Source organism: Dendropsophus ebraccatus, unplaced genomic scaffold (assembly GCF_027789765.1).
Source record: "Dendropsophus ebraccatus isolate aDenEbr1 unplaced genomic scaffold, aDenEbr1.pat pat_scaffold_2049_ctg1, whole genome shotgun sequence".
NCBI lineage: Eukaryota > Metazoa > Chordata > Amphibia > Anura > Hylidae > Dendropsophus > Dendropsophus ebraccatus.
In genome coordinates, this window is record NW_027209489.1 from 3,093 (window position 1) to 21,742 (window position 18,650).

An 18,650-nucleotide genomic window follows, 5' to 3' on the forward strand; every position below is an offset into this window, starting at 1 on the left:
CCTGACCACCGCAGGTTGCCCCTGACCACCGCAGGTTGCCCCTGACCACCGCAGGTTGCCCCTGACCACCGCAGGTTGCCCCTGACCACCGCAGGTTGCCCCTGACCACCCGGGCAGGTTGCCCCCCTGACCACCGCAGGTTGCCCCCTGACCACCGCAGGTTGCCCCTGACCACCGCAGTTGCCCCTGACCACCGCAGGTTGCCCCTGACCACCGCAGGTTGCCCCTGACCACCGCAGGTTGCCCCTGACCACCCGCAGGTTGCCCTGACCACCGCAGGTTTGCCCCTGACCACCGCAGGTTGCCCCTGACCACCGCAGGTGCCCCTGACCACCGCAGGTTTGCCCCTGACCACCGCAGGTGCCCCTGACCACCGCAGGTTGCCCCTGACCACCGCAGGTTTGCCCCTGACCACCGCAGGTTGCCCTGACCACCGCAGGTTGCCCCTGACCACCGCAGGTTGCCCCTGACCACCGCAGGTTGCCCCTGACCACCGCAGGTTGCCCCTGACCACCGCAGGTTGCCCCTGACCACCGCAGGTTGCCCTGACCACCGCAGGTTGCCCCTGACCACCGCAGGTTGCCCCTGACCACCGCAGGTTGCCCCTGACCCTCTCCAGATTACCTATAAGCACTTCAGTTTTTCCGTAACCACACCACGTTGCCCGTAACCACCACAGATTCTCTGTAACCACCCCAGGTTGCCCGTGACCACCCCACATTACCTGTAATCTCATTTTTATTGTATTTTAGTAAGTGCGCTATTCTAATAACTATTACTAGCTGCGGTTTTGCTCCAGCAAATTGGCGCTCCCTTCCTTCTGAGCCCTGCTGTGTGCCCATACAGTGGTTTATGCCCACATATGGGGTACCGTTGTACTCAGGAGAACCTGCGTTACAGATTTTGGGGTACGTTTTCTCTCCTGTTCCTCGTGAAATTGAGAAATTTTTAACTAAACATATTATTGGAAAAATTCGAGTTTTTCATTTTTACTGTCTTATTTTGAATACTTTCCTCTAATACCTGTGGGGTCAAACCGCTCACTGCACCCCAAGATGAATTCTTTCAGGGGTGCATTTTCCAAAATGGGGTGACTTTTGGGGGGAATCTATTCTGCTGACACTACAGGGGCTCAGCAAACGCACCTGGCACTCAGAAACTTCTTCGTAAAAATCTGCACTGAAAATGCTAATTGGCGCTCCTTCCCCTCTGAGCCCGGCTGGGTGCCCATACAGTGGTTTATGCACACATATGGGGTACCGTTCTACTCAGGAGAACCTGCGTTACAGATTTGGGCATGCAGCTTCTCCCCTGTTCCTAGTGAAATGAGAAATTTTAAACTAAAAGAACATATTATTGGAAAAATTCTAGTTTTCAATTTTACTGTCTTATTTTTGAATACTTTCCTCTAATACCTTTGGGGTCAAAATGGTCACCACACCCAAGATGAATTCTTTGAGGGGTGTACTTTCCAAAATGGGTGGACTTTTGGGGGGGTTCTCTCTGCGGACACTACAGGGGCTCTGCAAACACACTGGCGCTCAGAAACTTCTTCAGCAAAATCTGAACTGAAAATGCTAATTGCGCTCCTTCTTTCTGAGCCCTCCTGTGTGGCGATACAGTGGTTTATGCCCACATATGGGGTACCGTTGTATTCAGGAGAACCTTCTTTACCAATTTGGGGGTACTTTTTTCTCTTGTTCCTCGTGAATTGAGAAATTCAAACTAAACAAACATATTATAGGAAAAATTCAAGTTTTCATTTTTACTGTCTAATTTTAATACTTCCTCTAATACCTGTGGGGTCAAAATGGTCACCACACACCAAGATGAATTCTTTGAGGGTGTACTTTCCAAAATGGGGTGACTTTGGGGGGTTTCTCTTCTGGGGACACTACAGGGGCGCTGCAAATGCACCTGGCGCTCAGAAACTTCTTCAGCTAAATCTGCATTGAAAAAGCTAATTGGCGCTCCTTTACTTCTGAGCCCTGCTGTGTGCCCATACAGTGGTTTACGCCCACATATGGGGTACCGTAGTACTCAAGAGAACCTGCTTTACAAATTTTGGCATGCTTTTTTTCTCATGTTCCTTTTGAAAATGAGAAACTTTAATCTAAACGTATATATTATTGAAAATTTAAATTTCGATTTTTTATGGCCTAATTTGTGAATACTTTCCTCCAGCCCCTGTAGGGTTAAAATGCTCATTATACCCCTAGATTAATTCTTTAAGGTGTCTAGTTTCCAAAATGGGGTCACTTATGGGGGTTTCCAGTATACAAGCCTTCTAAATCCATTTAAAAAAAGAAACTGGTCCCTAAAAAAAAATCAGTTTTGGAAATTTTCACAAAATGTGATAATTTGCTCATAAATTTCTAAGCCCCGTAACACCCTAAAAAAGTAAAATATGTTTTCCCAAATTATGCAAGAATAAAGAGGACATATTGGTAATGTGATTTAGTAACTAATTTATGTGCTATGACTTCCTTTTTTAGAAGCAGAGAATTTCAGAAGTTCGTAAAATGCTAAATTTTCAAATTTTTCTTGATATTTTGATGTTTTTCACAAAAAATACACAAAGTAGTGACCAAATTTTGCTACTAATATAAAGTGTCATATGTGACGAAAAAACAATCTCAGAATCGCTAGCATACGTTAAAGCATCACTGAGCTATAAGAGCATAAAGTGAGACAGGTCAGATTTTGAAAAATGAGCCTGGTCATTAAGGCCAAAACAGGCTTTAGAGGCAAGGGGTTAAGGAACATCTAGATTTTTATTTTTATTTTTTTTTAAAGCTGTCAAATACAATGTTATGCAAGATGCGTATCATTTTAATCGTACTGACTTGAGGAACATGGATAACAAGTCTGTTTTACCATAGGGCAAACAGTAGAAACACAACTGTCCCCCCACGCATAAAAACAAATTGCTTTTTAATTTTAATTTTACAGTGCAAGTTTGTTTCTGGTTTAGCAGCAAATTTTATGGAAGAATTTAGTCTGCCATTGCAAAGTACAATTAGTAGTGCAAAAAAATAAGGGCTCATGTGGGTCTGTAGGTGAAAAAGTGGAAGCGCTATGGCCTTTTAAACATGAAAAGGGAAAAAGCAAAAGTGAAAATTGTCTCTGTCCTTAAAGGGTTAAAGAGTTGGGGGGTAACAGATTTGCTTTTTAAGTAGTATCATTTGCTAGCTTTTATAATTTCTGTTACTTATTAGAACCAGATACCGAGACATGACCCCCCCCCCCCCCCAAAGTGTCTGTTATTTTCTAATTTTACTTTTACTTCATTAGTATGTATTTTGGGGCAGCGAAATGTAAAGTATCAGCCCTTTCCATTTTACCTTAAAACAGCAAAAATTGTTTATATAGTTACCATATGATTTAACCTCTTAATGTCGGAGCCAATTTTCGTTTTTGCGATTTCGTTTTTTCGTCCTCCTATTTACAAGGCCATAGCACTTTTTTCCCGTACAGGAAAAAAAAGTGATTCTTTTTATTTGTTTATTTTTATTTATAAAATTGGAAAAGAAGTTGATTCAGACTTTATTAGGGTTTGTTTTTTTTATTTTTTTTAACTTGCACAGTAATTAGAAGTCCCCCCTTGGACTTCTAATACAACTACACTGATATACCATAGAGATCAGTGTAGTATGTATTACACAGCACCAATCTATGAGATTGGTGCTCTGTTGGTCTGGCCTGCTGCAGACCAAATCAACAGAATACCGAGCCAGGATCAACGTCATTCTGACGCAGAGTCCCGGGGCGGTAAGATAAAGGGATCCCCCCACTAGACACCAGGGAAAAGGCCATATAAGACTTTCAAATGCAGCTGTCATGTTTGACAGCTGCATTTAATGGTGTTAATTAGCGGGAGCAAAGATCGGCCGCTCCCACTAATAGCTGCGGTCCCATGCTGCAGATAGCAGTTGGGATCGTGGCAGTTCAGAGCAGGGTCATGGCGCTGCCCTGCTCTGAACTCCCCTAGCGACAAGTTGGCGTAAATGTACGTCATCTGTCATTTAGGGGTTAAACAATAGGCCATATTCTACTGACATTCCCTTTTTTTGAGATTAACATTAATGTGTTCAGTCATGTTCTATAGTGAAGGCCGGACATTAGTAAATGTATTGATTCTGTATAGTGCTGTGATCTTCTCTACTCTACTATCTTCTGCATTGTAACTGCAGGTAATATGTTACAGGAACAACATAGTGTAGCAGTGGAACAGAGAATTCAATCCATAAAGACGTATTGATAGGGAAATGATTCAGACATGTCTAAACTTTTGAACAGTTGGGGTCTGTGTGTTCAGACCGATGGAGAGAAGCTGCGCTTGGTGAAGTCCTATCCCAGCTCGTGAAGAGCCAGGAGCATAATGCATGTAATGGCCAAATCTCCTCACTGACACAGCAGGGGGAGGATCGTGTGGCAGTGAACCCTGACAGATTAAGCATTGTTTTGTTTTTTTTTGCTTGCTATAAAGCATGTTACTAAATGCTGTTAAACAGCGCTGCCAAGATGGCAGCCCCCATAACAATATACAAGAAATGAAGCAAAAGGATTGTCAAACAGTAACTGATTAGAAAAGAAAACATGTTTTAGTATCTAGTTCTAATAAGTAAAAAAAAAATCTAGGTGATACAATTCTCCAGAGAATGATGACAGGGAAGAATGGATTTTGTAGGAATTAAAAGATGAGCAAACCGGGTTCGAGTCGATCCGAACCCAAACGTTCGGTATTTGATTAGCGGGGGCTGCTGAACTTGGATAAAGCTCTAAGGTTGTCTGGGAAAACATGGATACAGCCAATGACTATATCTATGATTTCCACATAGCCTTAGGGCCCTATTCCACCGGACGATTATAGTTTGCATAATCTTTAATGATTAACAATCTCAAACGACCGCTGTTGCGAAAGACCTGAAAACGTTCACTCATTTCCATGGTCTTATAAAGCGATCAACGATTTCTTGTTTGGTCGTTAATCGTTAACTGCATTTCAACCGAACAATTATCGTTTAGATTCGAACGATTTAACGATAGTCTGAACGATAATCGTCCGGTGGAATAGTGCCCTTAGGGCTTTATCCAAGCTCAGCAGCCACCGCTAATTAAATGCCGAAAGTTCGGGTTTGGATCGACTCTAGCATGCTCGAGGTTCGCTCATCTCTAGTAGAAATGCATCTGAGTAACAGTTGTTTGCCTTACATTTTGGTTAGTTTATACCTGGTTTTCATTGTGCCAACCTCTCATGGCATTTTGGTCCAGGCACTTAGCTTTATTGCAAAGAATGTTTGGGGTGGGGAGTAGAATCCTTACCCTGACCTGGGCACGTTTGGTGTCCCAGTTTCTTTTGGCATTGGTTCAGCTTTCAGAGCACACAACAATGTTCTGATTTAAAATGTGTGAAGTCTGCAGTTTTGCTGTGAATCAAGAAGTTGAAAAGATTAACAAATCAGTTTTTCATTTGCATAACTAAAATTCTTCTGCCCTTTTTGAAACTCTGAAAGGCATCTGCATCTGAGGATAAGTCTTGGAGGATTTACGGTAGCATTAAAGGGAACCAATCACCATCAAAACCAGGGCTGTGGAGTCGGAGTCTTGGAGTCTGAGCTAATTTTGGCTGAAGTTGGAAAAAAATTAGCGACTCCAGCCTTAAAAAAATTCTTGAAATTTTATTGAATTTTCATGTGAATTTTTAAGAAATGTTTCTCATTAATGTAGTTTTTTCCATCAATTCAAGAAGCTTATTTATAACAACCAGAAAAGCACTTTCTCTTATATATTTAGTTTCCTCCATATATTGGTAAGAAGGCATTCGCCCTATTAGATAAGGGTGGTCAGGGAAAAGTTGACTGTTACTATTTGGCAATTTGTTTCTTTGCTGGAAGAGTCCATTGTGTGGGAGATCTGCAGCAGAGTAATATAAGGAGATCCTGTGTAACATAGAGAAGAAGCCATAAGTAGAGCAGCAGTAACCTCTGTCCTCAATGCAGTGTTTTCTCTCTGGGAGAAGATTGTTTTTCTTCAGTGTGCTATGGCTGTAGCAGGCTGTGTGTGTTGAAGAGAGGCAGAAATTAACGGGGTATTTTGGGCAACAGTGAAAAATCCAGGGGGCATAAAGCGTGGCGGGATCATAATAAAGTCCTATTGACTCATTGCCGTGCCCCTGCCGGGTTACCGATCCTGTGATGTAATGGCCCCACTCACAAATGCCCGCTTAGCCAATCAGTGAGTGAGGCGGGACACAGCTGTAGTCACTGACTGGCTGAGAGGGTAGTTCCTTTGGAGCCACTGATTCAGGAGAGGAGACGCTCATAAATATGGGCCTATGGCTGACCCCTGTGGTCACCTCTATGTCACAGGTATCTGGCATTGTTAGTAGTTCTTTTTTGTGGATGATGATTATTTGGTTAGGAACATAGATTGTCGGCAGTGTCATCTAGTCTAGTTGAGTTCTTCAGGACATGAAGGCTGGGGACTGGCTGCATCCACTGTGCGGACACGCACGCACGCGTGCTTTATATATTTGCCATAATCACTCAGAAGTCGCCCCAGATTAATGTAGGACATCACGAAATGCTGCTAAAGGCCTTATTACATAAATAGATTATTTGCTGTATTCGGGCGATACCGAATGTTATGGCCGATAATCGCTTAGTGTAATAGACAGCGATCAGCCGACATGCACGATGTCGGCTGATCGCTGTCTTTCAACATGTTGAAAAAACAACAGTGATCATGGCAGCCGTATGCTGCCGTTGCTCCGTGTAATAGGAGCGGCGACAGCAGCCTGCCGCTATTTTCTGTGGGCTCCCTGGACAATCTAGCGATCACCCGGGCAGGGCCCCCATAGCTCCCTACACCTCCCCACGGCAATTCCAGCTCTTACCTGCTTGCTGCCTACACGTGTAATAGCACCGGCAGTGAGGGGGTAATGAGGAGCAAGCCAGCGCTGACCTGACAGGTTGGCGCTTGCTTGCTCCTTCTTATCATCGCATCTAATAGGGGCTTAAAGGAGTTGTACACCCCCAAATTTTTTTTAAAATCAACTGCTGACATAAAGTGCCAGAGATTTGTAATTTACTTCTATTAAAAAATCTCAAGCCTTCCAGCACTTATCAGCTGCTGTATGCCCAGTAGGAAGTTGTATTATTTCCAGTCTGGAGAGCAGGAGAGGTTTTCTATGGGGATTTGCTGCTGCTCTGGACAGTTCCTGACATGGACAGAGGAGGCAACAGAGAGCACTGTGTCAGACAGGAAAGAAAGCACCACTTCCTGCAGGACACACAGCAGCTGATAAGTACTGGAAGACTTAAGATTTTTTTAATAGAAGTGAATTACAAATCTCTGGCACTTTATGGCACCAGTTGATTTGAAAGAAAAAAAAAAAAATGTAGTGAACAACCCCTTTAAGGCAGACCTACTTTACACCAGTTTGATAAAGAACTCCCCTTGTGTCTGACTGGCCATGTATGAAGGAGCTGAAGTGAGTTTCTGATAAAATTCAGGAATCTGGGTTGGAGCTGCGGCTTACGGACTCCACAGCTCTGCTCGAAACGCCCATGAAATTATACATATAGTATAATGAAGCCCCCAGCGCTGTTTACAAACATGTAACTAACGCCTATCTGCTTTCCACATACCCCCTGAACATTATTTTTGTTAATGTACCACACTGTATGTAAATTACCTTAAGGGCAGCTTCACACAGGAAGGATCACAGCGGATTTGATGTGGATCCGCAGCAGATCCTGTATGTGTAAATGCACCCTAAACTAGACATGTGGGTGGTCCTCAATGCCAAACTTGTCATGGATGGTACTTGATTTGGCTGTACTCATGCCCTTGGGTGTGAGTCTTAGTGCAGGAGCTTGCCTCGCCTCACAGAGGGGCTGGCCTGTTCCTGAGCGTAAATGCTCCCAGAGCTTGGCGCTCAGGGCTGCCCACATGTCTAGCTAAAGGTAATTTACATATGGAATGTGACTTTCCAAAGTAAATTTTTGGGGGATATGTTGAAAGCGGGTGTTAGTTACATGTTTGCTACAAACAAAATTAATGTGCCCTAAAAGTAGGTAATCTGGATGGTACAGACAACAGAACTAATTTTAAAGGGCCAAAAGCCCAAATCACATCCAGTAGAACCCACCACTAAATAAAACGTAACTTTTAATGGCTTTCTATTGAAAAGAAAAATATATATATATAGTAATGTTGTGCTCATTAAAATCACAGAGCTACATAGCCTTCTAGAATAGATTGTATAGTCCTAGTAGCTGCAGACTACTGGCTAACTCCTTGTATTATTATCAACCTGGGCTATGATAGCAATGAATTTAAAACTAAACCGCACAACATTACTTTATATATATTTTTCTTTTCAATAGAAAGCCATTAAAAGTTACGTTTTACTTAGTGGTGAGTTACATGTTTGGGAGCTTCGTTACACTATGTATAGCTTCTTGATGGGTTTTGGCAGTGATTGGTTTTCTTTAACCCCTATAAAACCCATGTTGTACCTGTATGCGGTTATCTGCTTTGTAGCTGTGAAGCGAGCTTAGGAGCTGAGCTTGCTTCATAGCTGGTGAGGACCAGCTGCTAAGTGGTCTGTAAGTGATGGGGACATAAGCTAAGAGTTATAGTAGGACATAGTAAGGAACATGGTGACAGACTTAAAGTGGGTATATAGTATAGTAGTATATTAAAGAGTGATATTAAGGCTGGAGAAACCAGGTCTGCCTTCTCGGAACTGATGGGAATTGTGGTGAACAGTGGGAAAACCATGCTTAGGATATCAAGTCAGTATACTGAAATGAAGTAACATTAGTCATTGAACATGTGTGAAGCAAGGATATGTTTTGCAGTGGGTTAATTTGTTTGTCTTTTTTAAAAAAAAGAATTTTTTAATTAAAAAAAAGTGTGCAAGGAGCAGCTCCTGTCATTTACTGATCAGGACCCATGCAATGTGATTGTGGGGGTTCTGATCATTTTCCCTGACTGGCCTGAGCAGCAATTTTCTCTATAAAAAGTGTCTCGATAATACTGATCAATGCTATGCAATGGTATAGCATCGACCAGTATACGCAGTCAAATGATGGCATGTAATAGTCCTCTAGGGGGACTTAACCTCTTAAGGACATATGACGTACCCCTACGTCATATGTCCTCACTTGCACTTCAAAGCGGGGCCGCGCGGCGGCCCCGCTTTGAAGTGCCGCGATCCCGGGTGCCGCGAGTAGCCCGGGACCGCTGCTATTAGCGGGCACGGTCGGATCGCCGTGCCCGCTAATTAGCTAATCGGAGGCAGCTGTCAAAGTTGACAGCTGCCTCCGATTACCGGAGGCAACGTTTCCCTGGTGTCTAGTGGGGGAGATCGCTCCTCCGGGACCTAGTCCCGGAGGGAGCGATCTCCGTTACTGATGCCGGCCGGGGACGCGTCCAAGATGGCGCCGTCCTCGGCTCGGCACTCGTTCGTTTTCGGCTGCAGCAGCCGAAAGCAAACGAGTGCCGATCTCATGGATCTCTGCAGCATATCTATGCTGCAGAGATCTCAATGAGAGATCACAGTGTATATACTAGAAGTCCCCCAGGGGGGCTTCTAGTATATGTGTAAAAAAAAAAAAAAAAAGTGTTAATAGTAAAAAGCCCCCTCCCCTAATAAGTCTGAATCACCCCCCTTTTCCAGGTTTTAAATAAAAGTAAACAAATAAATAAATAAACATGTTTGCTATCGCCGCGTACGTAATCGCCCGAACTATTAATTAATCACATTCCTGATCTCGTACGGTAAACGGCGTCAGCGCAAAAAAATCCCAAAGTGCAAAATTGCGCATTTTTGGTCGCATCAAATCCAGAAAAAATGTAATATAAAGCGATCAAAAAGTCGTATATGCGCAATCAAGCTACCGATAGAAAGATCACATCATGGCGCAAAAAATGACACCTCGCACAGCCCCATAGACCAAAGGATAAAAGTGCTATAAGCCTGGGAATGGAGCGATTTTAAGGAACGTATATTGGTTAACAACGGTTTGAATTTTTTACAGGCCATCAGATACAATATAAGTTATACATGTTATATATCGTTTTTAATCGTAACGACTTGAGGAACATGCATAACAAGTCAGTTTTACCCCAGGGCGAATGGCGTAAAAACACATTTCCCCCAAATAAAAGAAATGCGTTTTTTTTTCAATTTCACCACACTTTGAATTTTTTTCTGGTTTCGCAGTGTACTTTATGCAAAAATTCAGCCTGTAATTGCAAAGTACAATTAGTGACGCAAAAAATAAGGGGTCATGTGGGTTTCTAGGTGGAAAAATGCAAGTGCTATGACCTTTTAAACACAAGGAGGAAAAACCGAAAACGTAAAAACGAAAATGGGCCATGTCCTTAAAGGGTTAAAGGGGTAGTGCGGCGCTCAGCAATTATTCACAGAATAACACACATTACAAAGTTATACAACTTTGTAATGTATGTTATGTCTGTGAATGGCCCTCTTCCCTGTGTACCACCACCCCCGCCCGTGTACCCGGAAGTGTGGTGCATTATACATACCTGATCCGCGTCACGCCCATCCGCCATCTTGTGCCAAGACATCATCTTCTGGAGGCCGGCCGAACAGCTCCTGCTGTCCCTGGTGCCGGCCCCCTTCTGACTGTGCACAAATATGCTCAGCCAATCGCGGCTGAGCATCTGATGACTCTGCAGAGGGCGGCTGGCACTAGGGACAGTCGGAGGTGTTTGGCCGGCCGCCTGAAGAGGACGTCATTGTCTGAAGATTGGAGACGGGGGTTGACACGCGTCAGGTATGTATAATGCATCACACTTCCGGCTACACGGGCGGGGTTGGTATGACACGGGAAAGGGGGCCAATCACAGACATAACATACATTACAAAGTTGTATAACTTTGTAATGTGTGTTATTTTGTGAATTATTGCTGAGCGCCGCACTACCCCTTTAAGTGTAAAAAAAATATATTATATGCCCCTCTTTTCAATTTTACAAATAAAACATTGAAAAATAAATTTTATTTTAATAGATCTGATCATTACTCATGTTATGAGATATGACAGTATTGTTCCTGCGTGGTTAGCAGGGCAAATCAAGAGGGGGGGGGGGGGACAAAATGACTGCTGTTTTTTTTTTTTTGTTTTTTTTTAATGTACACAAATGATACTGTTAAAAACTGGAGATCATGGCTTAAATATTGTTAACCCATACAGCCCTGTAAATGAAAAAATAAAACCTTTTAAGAGTCACTAGGGCAATTTAATCATAATTGCAATAAAAATTTAACATTTAGAAAGCTATGAAAACATGCATATCATTGTGTTCGAGCTGACCTATAGAGTAAAGGTATCATGTCAGTTTTACCGTCAAGCGCTTTATGTAGATACGGGAACCACCAAATTAGCAATTGTTTCCTTTTTCCTGTTCCATCCCATAAATATTGGGCTTCAATTATACATTTTATGGTAGATTGAAAGACGCCATTACAAAGTACAGTTGTTCCTGAAAAAACAAGCCCTTAAAGGAAACCGGTTACCCCCCGTGCTTCTCTCCGGGTCCCGCGCAGTCTAGCTTTAGAGCGGCCTGTCAGCTGACAGGCCACAGCCAATCACAGGCCGGGACCGCAGCGGCCTGTGATTGGCTAAGTGGCCTGTCAGCTCAAAGGCCGCTCTGAAGCTAGAGCGCGCGGGACCCGGGGAGGAGCAGACCGCATCGATAACTGTCCTTGCAGCCCTTGTTAAACGATTATCGGGCTGTGTAATAGGCCCAGTAAATGAGCGCCGGTCTAGCAGATCTGCGCTCATTTACAGTTATCGGGCCCCTATTGGCCCGTCTAATAGTACCCTTAGTTATCCCTTTAGTAAGGGTGCAACACCTAAAGACCTGAAAAATGCTGCCTTATTTCTTTTAAATGTGTAAGAAATAACTTTCCTTGCCATTTAAATTTGCCCTCTGTTTACATTTTAGAAAGCGTGGATACTCATCAGCGAACCTTTGATCTTGGAATTCATGTTGGCTATCAACGGCGCAATAAGGATGTTTTGGCCTGGGTGAAAAAGCGTCGACGAACTATTCGTAGAGAGGATTTGATAAGCTTTCTTTGTGGCAAAATTCCACCTCCACGAAACTCACGTGCACCACCAAGACTAACTGTTGTATCTCCCAACCGAGCGTCACCTTCAGAAACGGACTCATCTGTAGAGACTGATTTGCAGCCATTCCGAGAAGCAATAGCTCTCCATGGTAACTGTCTACTTCTGTTTACACCTCTGTATTGTATATATTCGTGCTTAGCCTGTTGACAAGATTATTATTTTTTTTTTTGAAACACTAATGCATAAACACAGCAATATACTTTCAGTCATTGAACACCACAAAATCCACAGCATTGGGTGGAAATTTTATGCTGGAATATTTACTAATTGCACACTGCAAATTTTACCAGTGGATTTCCTTGTGTGATCTGTGCATATCCTGCATGCAAACATACCCATAATATAGCTGTGTAATACCAGCCTTAGTTTTGCTTTCTAGGAAGGGGAAAGGATTAGACAGCTGTATGAAATGGATTGTTTGACTTGTTACCTAAAATGATGATGTATTTCCTTTCTGCAAGAGAAAGGATAGGGGTATAACTTGTCCAATTATATTGTAAACGGTTAAAGGGAATCTGTTGGTAGGTTTGTGCTGTCATATTAAGGAGCACTTACATGTTCAACCATTCACCTGATAACCCACTGGCTGCTGATTTCAGGGGCTGATGGGAATATATTCATCTGTAACAGTAATGCTATCACTTTATGATTGGTGGGGTCTCTGTGATCCAGTATAAAAACAGACTGCAGCCCTGTGTTGGCTTTAAATTCTCCCCTTTACTACTGTTCTCAGCTGCCTCCTGTGCTTGGAGCTGTAGAGTAGTCCCATTCAACGTGTTGGACCTCCACCAACCATACATCACTTATAAACATTACTAACAGTTTTTTTTTTTTTTTTTTAATTGTAATGAACAATGATTTTTGAACAATTATTTTGCCTATGCAATTGTACATGTTGGGTCAGACAAAAGATCGGTGACTCCTGGTATAGGACAAAGGCCCGGGCTTAGTAGTCTGAAACTCATTTTTGTCCGCGGCCAATCACAGCTCCGCATCCATTTCTCTGATTGCTCTGGTAAAATGGAAGCTTAACTCTGGTTGCTATGGGCAAATCATATTAAGGTAGCAACCTACATGTGTGATCATTAAGCAGGTTTATCATCTATACGTTGTCCTCAGTATTGGTCATACCCAAATGTACACTAGACACTATTGGCAGTTGTATCGCAGTGCAGTTTAGTAGTCTCTCTGAGCAGTTAAATTGATAGGTATATAAATAGTTTTTTTTAAACCTGTTTGTTAAAAAAGGACACTTTAAATGCAGCTATTGTTTAAACAAACTTCTGACATGTCATAGTGACATGTCAGAAGTTTGTATTGGTGAGGGTTTGGGTCATGAGCCCCCCACCGATCACTAGAACAAGGGGCTTATATGCTCTCCCTCTTCAGTTTTAAATTGCTAATATGAACAGTGTATGTTTTAACAGGGGACTATGGAACTTTCAGTATACAGAATTGCAGGAATTCCATAGGCTTGTATTATATTTCCGTAGACTGTTCGTATGAGCAGTTTATATCAGAAATGGCAGAGCGCATTCTAGCTATTGCCGGGGTCTCAGCACCCAGACTCCTGCCAATACACACTTCTGACGTTTCACTATGACATGAAGTTTGTTTAAATGATAGTTATACTTTAAGTTTAGGGTGACTGGCAACACTACATCTGGTTTTTAGGCAAGAATACATATAATTTGCTGATTGACAATGTGACTCCGGAAACTTTTCCGTGTATAAATACAAAAAAACTTGCTGGTTTATGGAGTATACACACAGTTGTATTCCAGATAGTAGAAACTAGGTATTTTTTTAAAAATATATATCCCACCTAACAACCTCTTCAAAAGTGTATTCTCCTTCACATCGAAACACAACATATTGCTTTTAAAGGGGTTGTCCGGCGAAAAAAAATTATTCACAGAATAACACACATTACAAAGTTATACAACTTTGTAATGTATGTTATGTCTGTGAATGGCCCCCTTCCCCGTGTTTCCCCCCACCCACGCTAGACCCGGAAGTGTGGTGCATTATACTCACCGCATGTCGTGTCGTCCACGGTCTCCGATCGTCAGCAGTGACGTCTTCTTCGGGAGCTTGGCGGATCTTCCCGAGTGCCGGCCGCCCTCTGCAGCGTCATCCGAAGCTCAGCCGCGATTGGCTGAGCATAACTGTGCTCAGCCAATCGCGGCTGAGCGGCTGATGACGCGGCCACGTCATCAGCTGCTCAGCCGCGATTGGCTGAGCACAGTTATGCTCAGCCAATCGCGGCTGAGCTTCGGATGACGCTGCAGAGGGCGGCCGGCACTCGGGAAGATCCGCCAAGCCTCCCGAAGAAGACGTCACTGCTGACGATCGGAGACCGTGGTCGGCACGCGACAGGTAATGTATAGCGCACCACACTTCCGGGTACACGGGTGGGGGTGGTGGGACACGGGGAAGGGGGCCATTCACAGACATAACATACATTACAAAGTTGTATAACTTTGTAATGTGTGTTATTCTGTGAATAATTTTTTTATCGCCGGACAACCCCTTTAAGGGGCTAAGAGTTCTTTCATACATCAGAGTCAAAGGAGTTCATAGAAAAAACATCCTATTTTTACCTCATTACTGTCCACTGTGGTCCTCCTGCAGCATCAGTGTTCTCCGCTCACTGCACCTGCTTCTACTTCTGAAACAGACTTGTTTAAGCAGTGACTGCCAAGATGAGTTAAGGCTGTATTACACAGCCCAATGTTCTAGGGAAGAGAGCGCGACCTGTCAGCTTAACGTTCTTTCCCCTTTATTAAATGCCCAACAGCAAGCAGGGAACATCGTTGGTCCGAGTTGGGCGGCCTATTAAAGCCATTAAAGTCCCGATTACCCCAGACGATGTGCTGCAGACTTCCACTGTTTTATTTATTACATGTTAAAAGACCATGATCAGCCAACATTCTCATGTTGGCGATTGTTGCACTTGCAACATGCACTATTACCTGAACGATTATCTGCATGAATGGTTGGTACTTTGCCAAGTAAAGCGATAACTGTCTAGTACAGTAGGGCCTTTATGTCTTGGAAGTACCAGTGGCTGCAGTCAGTAGGGGGATCTGTGGGAGCGCAGATGGGTAAGAATAGGATGTCTATTTCTTATGCAGCCCCAGCACTATATCAAACACATTTTAAATGGCTGGAGAACCCTTTAATTTGTGTCCATTGCTGTTAAAGGGGTGTTCCCTTATATGACCTTTTTAATTGCATCTAAACCACATTAAGGGCCACCTTTCAGCCTGCTTGTGACGATGGAGGTGGTCATGAGGCAAAAAAACCCTGAGCAGGCTTTTCTATGCAGTTGACGTGGTTTCTGTAGGGATTAATGTGAGTTTTCACAAGCAAAAAAGTTTTGTCTGCCAACCAGCTCTTGTAGCCATGAGCAGGTGAAAGGCCAAGTTTGTGGGCTCAGAGTTGGGACCCACATGTATCAGACACAATTGGCAAATTCTATCTATGGGAGGTTGGTAAGTTATGGCTGATGTATATGATCATCTGTGATCAAACCCTAAATATGCAGTATGGCAAGTAGTTTGTCTTGTGGTTACAGTTGTTTTCTTTAATTTCAGGTCTGAATGGCGCAATGGCTAGTATAAGTGTTCGTCCTCAGTACTCCGGGCTCCCACACCCCATGTTGGTGGAAGTTCTAATACCAGCCGTAGGAGAACTGGACTCCTTGATGTCGATTTGAATACTTTCATATCAGAGGAAATGGCACTCCACTTGGACAATGGTGGCACTAGAAAGCGTACCTCAGCCCAGGCAGCAACGTCATTACAGACTCTCCAAACCAATAAACGCAACAGAATGATCTAATCCTACAAATAAATAAAATCCACCATGCTGCTTGAAAGCCACTTTATCCTCAACATACTGTCTGAAAGGAACCATCTTCCCTTTTCACTGTTAAAACAAGTGAATTTAACAATCGCCATAAAGAAGTTCTAATATTACAGTAGATGCGTATTGGCTTTCTTTGCACTTTAACAGAACATCTGACATTGTGTAGATGTGTGGTAAGATCATCCTAGGTGAACATCAGTCCATTAAATGCAAAGTGACCTTACTTTGTATTTGCAAAGTGAAAGAAATCATGATTCACACTTTTTTTTTTTTCCCCCCTGTGTATTGCTTCAACAGTATGCCATTGAGTTTTGCCCAAGTACATTAGTGGGCATATATCATTTCTGTACTTCCATTGAGTTTTTACGTTTGTGTAAATCTTTGGTTACTGTGTGATTCTGTACGGAGGGCTATGATTATACACAGGGAATCCATTATGTGGTGGATTTGCTTTGTATCTTGTAGTGCCTCCTGACATGCCAATGTTAAACTGTTTCCAAATTCTCCATAGGCTTTTAAAGATGGGTCGTTGCAGCATATGTATGCACGTTATTTACATGCTTGTTGTGAACCGTGTAAGGTATTGTAACTGTATAGCCACAAAACCCTAAAAAAAAAATCAAACTCTTGCTATAACTTTCTCATTGTACATTTTGGTCAGTAGTGTATTTATTATGTTTATTTGAAGATATACTTTTCCCCCCCTTTGATTTTATTAGATTTTTTTTTTTTTTTCTTTCTAGCCAAACAGACTTTTTGCCCCAAACTACATGTACTGAACATTTTAGTCATATGGGGTTGTGTTGAAGTATATTCTTTTTGTGAGCGATAAGGTGACTGTAACCTTTTAGTGGTATCGGGTCTCTGTGGCATGCCATCTGACACATTAGAGTGCTTGCTGCAGCTTCGTTATTTGCCCTAGACTGCAAAAGGTTCGTTTGAATGGTCTGACTAATCTTACAATGGCTACCCAGTTTTAGACATTTATAGTGCTTTAAGCCTCTTCCGCATGTAAACCAATGATTTTATGAAGCATAAGTCTTCACCAGTCCATTATTTACCTGTGTCTAAGCTTACAGTTGAACTGAACACTATTACGCTCTGTACTGAAAGATGGTACCAAGGTACAGCTTTGCAAGTAGTTCATGGATCCCCAAACAGTAAAAGGCTACCAAAGAAGGTTCCGTTGTAGTACTTTGTGCACAGTGTAAACACATTGAACTTATTCCTGCCACTTGAGAAATACTCCAGCTTTGTATAATGTTGAACATTTTGATCTGTATAACTTTTGTATTATTGGGAATGTTTAATTTAGATCCTTGCAAACCAGTTTATGCGGAATCATTTGGCCTTATCTGCTGTTTTCTGAATCCAGGTGTTTTGTCACCAGACTTCATCCGTGACATTGTGTACTGAACTTCATTTTTTTTATGGCATAAGGCACTCCTGCGAACAGTGGTGAAATGGTCATAGTTGGGGAGGGTTTGGGGGTGGAGAGACCAAAACATTGGAGTGCCTTATGTTGTGTTCCTGTCTGGTCCCTTAGAAGAACTAATGTGCAATGTGTATTCATTGGTAAGATATACATATCTGTGGCTGGTCATTAGTGGCTACAAATCATAGCTTGGTGTCAAGGACCATTATGAAGTTCCTTATTGGAGATGAAAAATGGTAATTTTATAGGGTTTTGGTGCGGTCATTTGTGCAAGAAAAACAAACAAACAACCTCCATGCGTGCAAACATGGTTTCCCAATTTTTTTTTTGTTGAATAGATTTATATTTTTTTATTTATATTTATTTAAAATGCTCAACACTGTGGGTGCATTAAGTGAAACTTTTTGCATCCATGGCCCGTAAAACACCTTTGGCAATGTTTCTGATATCCACAATGGACTTGCTACAGTTCACATGTATGACGTGGCTGCTGCCAAAACGAGTGTGAAGCGTCCACATCTGACAATCATCGGAGTTGGTATATGTACATGTGCTGTCTAACGTTCTGATATTGACATTTGCCACTTTCGGTCGGTTGAGTCATGTCTAGACCAGAATATAATGAAAGGCTTGCCGAAGAAATCTTTGTAAAAGCATTAGAAGGAAGTCACCATTTTTACACCAGTTGCTTGTATTGTGCCAGTATATATGAAAGCTGCCCTTTTAACATTGTTGTGAGCTGTGTTTATTAAAGAAAGGCCTTTTTCCTTTGGCAACTTTAAGTAACACGGGGTTTGACTGCAAATTTTAACTAATAAAACTCCACCATAACAACCTTGTGGTGCTTTTTACATGTCCCGTTGCTTTGTTGTTTGAGTTGTTTGGGGGACTATTGCCCAAAGTAAGTCATAGGGACACTGCAGAGTTGTTTATCCGGAATTAGAAAAACTAATTCTCTCAAACGCCACCACCCCCTGTCCTCAGTTTGTGTATGGCATTACAACTTTGCTCCATTCACTTCAGTGAACTGAGCTGCCACTACTGCACACCAATCGGAGGACGGAAGTGTGCCGTGTTTTGGAGGAAAGCAGCCATTTTTTTTTCCTGATACTGAACATTTGCTTACAGTGACACTGTCGCCCCCTTTTTGCTTTCTGACTTTTCATA

At 42.6% G+C, this 18,650-nt stretch overlaps 1 pseudogene; it reads left to right on the plus strand.

Annotated features, from left to right (window-relative positions):
- Positions 1 to 10,704: 10,704 nt before the first annotated feature.
- LOC138775783 (HUWE1-associated protein modifying stress responses-like) lies at positions 10,705 to 16,021 on the plus strand (annotated as a pseudogene).
- Positions 16,022 to 18,650: the final 2,629 nt, after the last annotated feature.